This window comes from Esox lucius, chromosome 13 (genome assembly GCF_011004845.1).
Source record: "Esox lucius isolate fEsoLuc1 chromosome 13, fEsoLuc1.pri, whole genome shotgun sequence".
NCBI classification, from domain to species: Eukaryota; Metazoa; Chordata; class Actinopteri; order Esociformes; family Esocidae; genus Esox; species Esox lucius.
In genome coordinates this window covers 22,377,772-22,389,650 of record NC_047581.1, presented here as the reverse complement: position 1 = coordinate 22,389,650, position 11,879 = coordinate 22,377,772, and the positions used below count along the sequence as shown (strand labels likewise).

General features: G+C 40.0%; 1 protein-coding gene across 2 annotated transcripts in view; it reads left to right on the top strand.

Annotated features, from left to right (window-relative positions):
* Positions 1-1,293: 1,293 nt before the first annotated feature.
* Positions 1,294-11,879, top strand: part of slc23a2 (solute carrier family 23 member 2) — a 37,460-nt gene continuing 26,874 nt past the window's right edge. The window contains exon 1 of one of the 2 annotated variants that reach the window (XM_010876536.4): positions 1,294-1,611. The gene's annotated coding sequence lies outside the window, so the exon portion shown is untranslated. The remainder of the gene's footprint in view (positions 1,612-11,879) is intronic. The other variant, XM_010876537.4, reaches the window with a different exon arrangement.

The following is an 11,879-nucleotide window of genomic DNA, read 5'->3' as shown; positions in this document are numbered from 1 at the left end:
CTTTCAAGACCTTGTTCAATCAATGCCACGTAGAATTAAGGCAGTTCTGAAGGCGAAAGGGGGTCAAACACAGTATTAGTATGGTGTTCCTAATAATCCTTTAGGTGAGTGTATATCTTTTGCATTCAGTTTTTCTTAACATTTTACACAGCATCGAAAGCTTTTTGGGAAACAGGGTTGTAGCATTTTACCAGAACCAGTCCCTACAATAGCAATGCTTTTTTAATATTTCACAGGTAAAATGTGAGGAATCCTTCAGTAATGGCCTATTTTAAAAGCCTAACTTCTGTGTTGAGGTTTTAAAAAATAGAAAATGCTCTCAAGACTGAATGTGTGGGCCTAGACAGGCATTGCAATTATGATAGTCCTGTTCAATAGCCAATCTGTCCAGAGCCTACTCCAAAACCATACATTTAAAGAACATGACGTAATCTTATAAAATAATGCCAAATCCAACACCTAAAATATACCAAATATACCATATTACGTACGCCTGTATAATGGAAAGATCCGAACGCAAGAAAGTCCAATTATATATTAGGCAAGTTAAAATGATTGTACATTTTAGACATGATTGGACCCGTAACGTCCGTCGGCCTAAACCCGCATCACTTACACAATATTGACATGACAATGGGTGACAAGGAGTTAGCATGGAATGTATCTTCTAGATGTGCTTCGTATACAGATGGACAAACAACACGGAAATGTAGTCAGGCAGTAGAGAGAAATTGAACTTTTTGGAAACGATGGTTTATTTGTCCGTTTATGCCAAATGTAAAAATACAACAAGCATGTTTCGATGTCAACAACTTTTTTTAAATCCTTATTGTGTGTTTCAGTATTTGGGTTATACATCTGAGAAGCATGCCTAATATCCTGTTTTTGGATCATACATCCTGACTCCAGGTGAAGCACAGTGAGCGGCAAGTGACATTGTAAATAGCAAGTAGGTCAATTAAATAACACTTCTGCTATCTGCTTTGAACACCACTAGATGGGAGTACAGAACCCCGCAAATATACACCTACGAAGGGAGAAAGGGGAAGACGCCATTTTTTTCTTTGAAAAGACAGCACAGCTAGGCTTACAAGCGCGCTGATAACGCGAGAGAGACGGGAAAGCGACAGTGGGTATGATTACAGAACCGCGTGCCAAAGAACAAAACGAATAAAAAGATGACGGTCCCTGCGTCACAGTTACGGACCTCTCTGGTTGGCTGAAGGCGGTGAAGGGCGGTTCTGAAGGAGGGAACAGAGGAAGTGCTTGACGTCGAGAGCCTATATCTGAGCATGCGCTATTTCGTCTGTAGTCAACCCCGTGTCTATCTGTACGTTTATGTCAGACAAAATCCTTGTAGCTAAATAGCTAGACATTGCTATCTGACATCCACATGTTCTTGCGCAGTAGACTAGAATAGTTATTTTCTTTACTAATAACTGGATTTAGACACAATTATCGCTTCTTTCGCTTTCATTTGAAGGTTTTTGTACGGGTTTACCTTTGACTATATCACCACTAATCAGCTCTAACTTCACCGCGACTGCCACGGGGACTCTACCATAACCCTGAAGGGAAACGGGTCTTACCGATTTTCCTTCCCCAGGACAGGTGAGTCTGTATTCGGAGACCCAGTCGTTTAGGGTGTCTAACCTTATTTCCATCTTGATTAGGAATATTCTCCTGATGAGGAATATATGCAATAGCAAACCGTTAGGGAAATAGCAACCGTTCGTGGATGGACCAATAGCAAACGGGAGGGTGCAGAAGGACCAGACAGTGGTTCTCAAACCTGGTCCTGGGGACCAAATGGGTGCACGTTTTAGATTCAGCCCTACAAACTTGATTTAGATTATCAAACTTGATTAGTTCAATATTTGAATCTTTTGTGTAGTACCAGGGCAACAAAATGTATGTACACCTGTTAGCTCCCTGTGACCAGGATTGAGAATGGATGTGCCTAATTTGTGGGCCTCATTTAATGGACTGAGTTGCACAGTAGAATAATAAAAGGATCTGCATATTTGCCAGCTTTTCTGCCATCTGTCCTGGTTGGAAGTAGACTGCAGGCTCGCCTCTTATGGACACTGTTTGGTCATGCTGGTTTACTGGTCCTTTAACAGTTGCGGAAGCATCACCAATGTGTGCTACACTTTGGTGGTGGACATCTCAGTTTACAGGACCAGGAAAGTTGTCTATTTTACCTCTTAATGTCTCTGCCATAAAATCTCTGTCTCTTCAGGATATTACAAGTTGTGGAAGACCATTTAACAAGAACTGTTAGATTGTTGATTTTAGTTTTTTTTTGTCTTCTTAGTTTTGTGCATTTCAAGGACTACAATGGCAAAAAGTCCTTTACTTCGTGTTATCCCAGAGTGGTTGTATTTATTTTAAACTGTCAAGTATCATATATTTATCTAAGATGAGCTTTATGACTTTCTGATTTGGTTGTCATAGAAACAGGCTTAGAGGAACGAATGTTTATGTGCTTGCATCACATGTGTGAACCCACATGAGGAAGCAGTCTTTTTTCATACTCGGCAGTAACTGAGTACTTCTTCATAAAAATAAAAAAACTCCCGGGGGTCCTCGGAATCAAAGGCCACCAACACATTGTGGTGTGCCAAACTGAATGTGCATACTGCGGAACACGCAGGCATTCTTAATTATTTAGGCCTAGTCATTTTTTTTGAAAAAAGAATGTTTTCCTTTATTCATCAAATAAAATGTAGTTCTGTTTCTCACGTGCTTCATACACTACAACATTAATGTGCTAAGTCATGTTTTGGCTATTATATAAATCACATTCTGGAAGAAAAAAAAAATCTCAGTTGCCTTCCATGTGGGTTATTTGGGATTAGGCTATTAAGCCTTTAGCCTACCGTTATTAATTATTATTACTATGGTGAGTATAACACGGGTGGACCAGGCCTGTAATGGCTCACAGATGCCGATTTAGGTGTGTTTGGCTTCCAAAGGTACCATGTGACTGAGATTACACTTCTGTGCTGGGTCACCTCAGAGAGCGAGAGCGAGAGAGAGATGGGAAAATGATGAAAGGAGAGTGAGAAAGTGTGCAGCGACAGGCTTTTGTGGCTCAGTGTGTGATCACTGAAAATAACCTGCATGTTCTGTTACCCTGTATGACATTCCAGCATAGGGGCTAGTCAGCTTCAGCATCCCTTTTAAACAGTACTACTGAGCATAAAACAGAACAGAGTATAGTTGGCCTAATGAGTTTAAAAGCTTAATCACTCAATAACCTGACTCCCAGTACTGCACGATTCACTTGACTTAGTAGGGTACTGTAGCTGACTAAACATTGTAAGACAACTGGACCATCCTGGGCCACAAAGCGAACATTAATTAAGCTATGGATTCATAGGCTGTGCATTAGATGACCATGTTTTTTTATTTATTATGATGATAAAACATAGGTCAAGTTATGTTCAAAATACAACAATACAGTGTTTCCAGAACTAGGTGTTGAAACAGCTTGTGCGCTCTCCTTATTTGAAAATGGGGTTGGGGAGAAACCTTTAGAAAACTAATTTGGTTCATAGAACCAGGGTGATGTCGCTGCTAAATGTGGTTTTAATAAACAGTGGTGTCCATGTTTTTCCTAAATGTGTCTCAAATATAACCTTTTAACAGTTTTAGCTCCCAAATATTATTATTCCCTTCCAGGGAGATGGGATTTAAAAATGTGTGTCTTCTGTGTCCCCCAGAAAAGGGGATAGGACCAGGGAATAAATCAGACTGGGGGAATGCTAATCAGTGATCGTTTATTTTCTACACAGAAGATCATACTTGCTGGTCTTTGTTTTCCTGAACTTACCAATATCTTTCTGAAGCATTTCAACACCATTCCTTCAGATTTTAATATGATTTCACATTTCTTTCAGTTTTAAACTGTTTTGATATACAGTTCTGCTCATAAGTTTGCAAACTCTGGCAGAAATTGTGACATTTTGGCATTGATTTTGAAAATATGACTGATCATGCAAAATGTTTTATTTTATTTAAGGATAGTGATCATATGAAGCCATTTATTATCACATAGTTGTTTGGCTCCTTTCTAAATCATAATGATAACAGAAATCACCCAAATGGCCCTGATCAAAAGTTTACATACCCTTGAATGTTTGGCCTTGTTACAGACACACAAGGTAAAAATTGCAATTAAAGGTGAATTTCCCACACATGTGGCTTTTTAAATTGCGATTAGTGTCTGTGTATAAATAGTCATTGAGTTTGTTAGCTCTCACATGGATGCACTGAGCAGGCTAGATACTCAGCCATGGGGGGCAGAAAAAAAGTGTTGAAAGCCCTGTGTAACAAGGTAATGGAACTTTATATAGATGGGAAAAGGATATAAAAAGATATCCAAAGCTTAGCAAATGCCAGTCAGCACAGCAGTAATCTTGATGCATCCAACTAACTATTTAATGGATATTAATGTTTAACCTCAATGGTTATTGTCCGTAATAGTATTAAATGAGAACTGATCCAGTCCATAAAGGCAGGCATTCTCTATGCTTAGGAATTTCCTCTCCGTTTCTGTGTGTGATGGTTTCATAGATGTTAGGTGATTGTCAGATGAGAAGTGGCTGTGCAAACTGTTGATGGACAACCATCTCACTGTCCTATCTTTTACCTTCTGTTTCTTTTCTCTTATCATCCTCCCTTTGATTTGTTTGCCATTCTACACCCATAAAAAGAGACATATCTTGATGGCCAAGAACTATTAACTAAACCCCTTGCTGTCCTGAGAAATAGTCCTTGATTAATTCCTCTAACACAACTAAATAATAACTAGTGTTTTGAGCCTAATTATTTACAAAAGTAGCCCATAGTAACTCAGGGCTCCAAACAAAAAAATCAATTAAGGAGCCATTGGCTCCTATAGGGGAAAAAACAGGCGCCAAATAATTTTTTCAAGAGCCACATAACAATGCACTTACTTTTATTCACCTTGTTGTGTGCATGTCTCTCCTCTTCTGACTTATGAACTATATAAAGTCAAAAAATATATAATTATGCAGAATCTGAGCCTGTGTCACTGCCACTGACCATGATTATGTCCATATCACTTGGCCACTGAGTGTAGTTTGGCAGTCTCCTCTTCTTTTTTGCAGAAAGCCAGCGTTTGACACATGGTTCAGGATCAAACTGTTCAAGTGATGGGCCTTCAGTGCTGATCCTGATCAAATCTTCCAAGGTTGACACATGGAGTGAATTGCGTACTTTAGATTTGATCCTGTTTTGAGCTGAAAAACCACGTTCACACTGAGCAGCCGAAATTGGTAGGACAAGCATTATCTCAACTAGATGCAAAACATTCTGGAAATCTGTGCAGTAGGGCTCTTTTGTTAGTAGGACTTCCCACAAACTGCAATAGGATTTATGTTGTGTATTAATTGTATCTTCATTTTAATAAATTTTTCATTAACCACTATCCTGGATTTAATACATAAAAAGTTAATATAGCAGACAAATAAATAATCACAACATAAGGCTACGGCGCATTAACTGGAGATTATATCATCATGAACCGAACCGTAACCTACTCGCCTCACAGGCCTGAAAAATGAAAATCTACAGAAAGCTGTTTCTAAACAGAACTATCCAAAATATATATATATATATATATATAATCCTAATCCGTAGGAAATGTGCATTTCTCTCTTGCGCGTTCACTAGCCTACTGCAAAGATCGCAAGTCAGTAGGCTATCGTCAACCTAATCTTTGCAGCCGACAGAAAACACTATTAAAATGTCTCATTGCAAACCATAGACAATAGCATACAAGAGGCGCAAACAGAGCGGAAATTGCAGGCGCGGCTCGAAATGGCTGTTATTTCAAATAGAGCATATTTTAAACTACTCGGTTAACCGGTTTCAACCGGCTAATGAGGCTTGGCGGTCAGTCAAGAACATTTTTAGTTTTCGCCATAGTGGAAGGGGGCCAGACTATGTACAAATGAATGACGTTAACAAAACAAATGAAGCATAGGCTACTGGTTATAAAAAATGCACGTAGGATGCAAATTTTACCATCAAAGGGAGTACATTTGTATTGTCGCCAATGGCGACCTTGGCAGATTTTTCACTCGCAAATAAATATATTTTAGTCGCAGTTTGGAGCCCTGTATAGCTCTTAAATGCAGTTAGCAGCAAATCATAGATTTTTACTTTTATCCTTTTTGCCGGACCACGTAAACGGAGCTGTCCAAGAAGAGCGAATATCTATTACTGAGTGAGTGAAGGACCAACTGACCCTTGTTAAATAGTGTAGTGATTAGAGATACAGACTCCCACGCAGGGGACCAGTGTTCGAGCCTCGCTGCAGTCAAAGCAAATTATGCATTAGAATTTGTTCAGGACAGACAAAAATAGTAAGCCTGAAATAAAATTGTTTTTAGTTATATTCCGACTATTTCTGGTGGATTTTGAAGTATGCAGGGGTATTAAAGAGGGGTTTCTCATCTGTTCAAGTGATGAAAAAGTCAGTTATCGTCACCTATATTGATAGTTATTGTATCAATCAATCAGTCAAATTTATTTATAAAGCTCTTTTTACATCAGCTGTTGTCACAGTGCTTTTACAAAACAGCCAGCCTGAAACCCCAAGGAGCAAGCAACAACAGTGTTGAAGCACAGTGACTAGGAAAAACTCTAAGAGGGGACAAAATTAAGGAAAAAACCTTGAGAGGAACCAGGCTTGGAGGGGTGACCAGTCCTCTTCTGGCTGTGCCGGGTGAACATTTTAAGATTACGGGTTGTAATAATTAATAAATACATTTGGGCTGTGTCCAGTCTATAAAACCTAATCCAAGTCAGCAGCATGACCAGATGGACAAGGACACGAACAACAGGATGGGGGGGATGGTCAGCAGACTGGCAGCTGGAATCGTCAGGTATCATCTTGATCTGCAACACAGCCAGGAGGACTTTGGACAGGGGCAGCAACGAGTCTTTCGAGCCTGGTACTAGGGAGATGTTGGCTAAGACCTCATGTTTTCCTAAGTTTAAATGGAGCAGGAGACAAGGAAAATGTAGAGTGCATTCCTAAGGTTTACAAGGATTTAAAGTTTAACACAATGCTTAATGGTGTGTAGCGAAATATTCAAACTTTGTGTGATGTTAATGCATTACAAAATGATCTAATGTCGACACTCAAAATACGTATAGCTTTGTAGCTAAAGACAGAGCCTCTCACATGGGAGACCCAGGTTCAAATCAGATGAGGGCAACGACATTCATCCCTTCTATCCACGGGCCAGCTGAACTTGCCTGGTTCATTTCTTGTTCTCCCCAATTTCAGGATGTCCAAATGAGGCCCTGTTTCGTTGTTGCATCCAATGTCACTATGCTTTTTGTTACAATTCTTGCTCAACAAAGGCATCTATTACAGAATCTGTATGCGTCAAAGGAACACATTCCTACCATACTACTATAAGCTAACCTGTGCAATCCGAAACCCGAACGATGCTGGCCAATGGCACCTCCCTCTGTCGGACCACTGGGCTATTCCATGAACAGGATTAGAACCCTGGTCTCACAAACAACAAGGCAGTGACTTTACCGATGCACCTTTCGGGGGGCCCCAGCACATCTTTCGTTCTGTAGTTTCATTTTATAAACCAGCAGAATTAACGTTAATGCAGTTAACATTACTGTGGCAATAAGAACCCACCATGAGGGGGTATGGCTTTGAAGATTTACTTCAGACTACCAAACAATGGATCCACAGGGCTGTAGGTTTCTTAATAATGCTTGATGGAAAATGCCTGCTGTGTTATTAACCTGCTGCCAGGCAAAATGCATAATGACCCCTGAGTCACCTCGAAATGAAGAAAACTATCCTAACTACTGTTCCACAAAGTTAGCATTCCTTACTCACCAGTTGACTTGTAGTAGCTTTAGTACAGTTACATTTTGATAATATAATTCAATGAAATATAATTAGATAATTATAACTCAATACTAATGTGATGCATGATTATATTTGTAGGAACTTCACATGTACAATTGTGGGTTTCAAATACATGTGATAAAAAAAAAAAAAGGCATTCCCCTGAGACACCCTCAGGCTAGGATCTGCATTCATCAGCATTGGCTGTAGAGCTCAAAGGAATATTGACAGGTTTTTCATGTTGTCTGTCTGAGTATTCAAAATAATTACTGGCCATATGCTCTGACCACTAGGTCCCGGAGAGTTCATATTAACTCAAATGCATTATTTTCAACCGTTGTTAAATATAGTAGTTGTTATTTCCATATGTGTGTGTGGGCACACCACCAGCAGACACAATTTCTGCCCACTGTCTTTCTTTGGTATTTCAGCTCTTGTGTTGCAGGTATATCAACGGTTAAAACATACCATGCTTTGTTATTAGGTAAGCTCATTGTGAGGGGTTGCATAGCGGTGGAGTATTAACAGGGTTTAACAGGCCTTCCTGGGGCGTCATCCACAGGCTCGGAGTCAGGGACAGTTAGGGTCTATTGTGGTTAAATACTGCCCTCCTGCAGAGACAACTAATGAATGACAACATCAAAACTTGCATCAGCTACTGTAATGGAAAGGACCAGAGGGATTTATTGCCAATAGATCTAACCCTTACAGGAGGGGGGTTTCACAATGCTGTTCTGTCACTGCAACTCTCTACAGCTAATGTCATGTAGATACTTAATGTTTGTTTTAACTAGGGAGTTGGCTGTGTTCTGAAAAGGTTAAGAACACTGAGTGTTGTCTTGACTATCACTGATAAAATATTTGGGCTAGTGAGCAGATACTTTAAAGTTATGAGAAGTTTTTCACAACCTCTAACTGCAGTGAACCCCACTTTAGGTACCCAGTATTAGACCAGTCAATCAAATGTATTTTATTACCAGGTGGACAGGGCCAATTAGGTGGGGTGTGGGCAGTGGCAACAGGAATCATCAGGCAGCAACTTAATCTACAACACGACCAGGAGGAATTTGGACAGGGACAGCTATGAGTCATTAGAACGAGGGAGTCCTGAGGGCTCATGTGCATGTTACTTTGGAGTGACTCAAAAAAAAAAAGGTTTTACGGTTCTCTTGCTGTATGTCCCTATATTTTACTCCTGCCTTTCTTTAATTTGACCAAGATGCTCAGTCCCTGCTGATGAGTGGCATCCCCACAGCATGATGCTGCCACCACCGCCATACTTCACTATAGGGAAGGTGCATCTTTAGGCATGAGCAAGGTTAGGTTTGTGCCACACATAGCGCTTTGGTCTATCTTGGTCTCATAGAACATCCCATACAGACCAGTGTTATCTACATCCACTCTCATGCGCTCTGGCAAACTCCACATATGTCTTGTAATGCTCCTATACAGGCCAGTGTGCAGAGCTTTTGATATGGTTGACTGGTGCACCGGTACTCCAATCCAAGCCACTGAACACTGTAGCTCCTTTAAAGTGATTGTTGGCCTCTCTTTGTCTTTTCTCACATGTGTCCTTGTTGGAATGCTGAGCTGAAGGACAGCCTTTTCTTGAGAATTCCTGGTTGGTGTGATACTTCAGTATTATTATGTATTCTTTTCATTTGCATCACTATCTTCAAATTCTGTAAAATGTTCTTTGGTCTTAATTTTCCTTCTGATTCACAGCCTGAACAAAGATCCTTCAACAATGGGGTTTTATCCAGGAAATATAATAGCATTTTTAATTCTTCATTTATTTTGAGTTGTTTAGTGTGTTTAAAACAAAATGTCAATGTAATATTTCTAATTAATATTAGAGGACTTTTCAGGAGTTGAATACTTTTTCAAGTCACTGCATATACCTTGTCATGAAGATGTAGACCGATGGATGTGTTCTGGACAAGTATGGTATGCCCCTACTATCTAGTGACTGGTGTGGTGATCTGGACAGCAGGCTATTTGTTTTAAAAGCATGAAGTGTGATAGTGTTATTCAGCATCTTTACTAACCATAATATATTACTACTTTATTTTAAGGGTAGACTACTGCAATACTGTGGTCCAAATCTGTCACCTCAACACTCCCTAACACCTGTCCCTCTCTCACACACACACACACACACCCACACACCCTGCATTGTTCTGTGGCCTTTGACATCTCCAAGATAATGCCTTCTTGACCTTTGACCATTATTGTTGTCTGAGTGAGAAGACTGCTGATGTGGAGTGGAGAAGCAACCTATTTACAAAAGCTCAACCGAGATGAGCTCTGCAGATCATAGTGGTGACTGGTGTGCCATAGTTGTTGTGGACTCAAATCGCACAGGATAAAGGCATCCTCTGAATTAAAAAAAATTATAATCTAAACACTACTTCCCTTCCATCCTAAAATGTGCTTATATACTTCCATGATGGGTTTCACGCCATCCTTTTATTTATAACTAATTACAGTAACGTTAACTGAAGTTTAATTCTGCTTTTTCGCTTTGATTCCGTAGGCTATGATGTACATAGCTGTAAAGTTCTGCCAATGCACTGTATGTCGCAAGCATATAGGCTACAATAACACAGCTAGATGTTGCCCGAAATACTACTGTACTGGAAACAGTTTTGTAACATGAAAAACAAACACCACTATCTTGTTTAATGTAAGCATTATTGGCGTTTCCTATCTGTAATTTAGTGTTTACCACGCATATCCATTTGTGAAGTAGCGGGTTTGCAGGCAGTGGGAGAGCTTAGCTTTTTCTCCCATGGGTGCTAATCTTAGTCGTGGAGGCCCCCCTACCACCACCCCCCCATCGCAAAATTCTTGCTACCTGATATACCAACTAAAATATAGGTAGATAATTATTTCATACTTTTCTACCAAAAATGTACTTAAGTTTCATGTACGATGATGAACAGAATCTTGTTATTAGGCTGCAAGAAAACTTAGCTGCTAGCTGCTTTTGGATCTGGATTGTAACTGCAATCCCATTTCACTATGAACTGCGATGCTGCTGCTTTTATTGTAACGTCAGATCTATCCATTTTCTCTTGCTTCTGCTGCTCAACATCTTTACTAAATACGTTTCTCAGGAGCACATATCATTATATTATAATATATTGCTTTTCTTTCCTCTGTGTGGCAGACATCTACGTTCCATTTTTGTTTTGTGACTTAATTTTCCGCTGTTCAGCAAAACCAGCCGACAAAATCCGACATTATACCTAGGGTTGCTAGATTCACTGATAATATAGGCCCAATCGCCTGCGGACTACACAAAAAATGCACTCTTATTAAAAATAGCCCAATTAAGGGGGAAACTGAACCATCTGGCACCGCTGGCTACACTCCCAGTCACTTATCAGTCGATCATAAGAATGCATTATGGAATCATAAAAAATATAGAAGTTTATTCACTTCATTGTCAACTAAATAGGATGTAGCAAATGAATCAATTGTATTCGGCTTGCTATAATTTTTTCAACCATAAGATAAACTTATTGGGGTCCCCTGTGTTTGGCTGCCATAGCACCCATTAAAGCTCCACCTCCACCTCTGGTTCCAGGTTACCTGGCTGAGGCATAATCAGGTCTGAAGACCTGGATGCACAGCACTCGCCTTTGTGGCTCTGTTCTTGAATTTGGTACCGCAAAAAAACAACGTATGGCTTATTAGAACTACACCCTATCAAGCAACCACGTTGGGTCATTTTATTTATCTGACCACTCCAAAAACACAGCTGAAAGACCACAATTTTGAATGGCTGTCTCTGACACAAACTGTAGTTTCAACCTAACGATGGGTGTGGCTTTGTGTTCTAATAGGCGAGTGCCACAAAGGCACAAACTGGAGTGCCACAAACTGGAGTTTCAACCTAACTATGGGTGTGGCTTTGTGTTCTAATAGGCGAGTGCCACAAATGCACTTGCCTTTG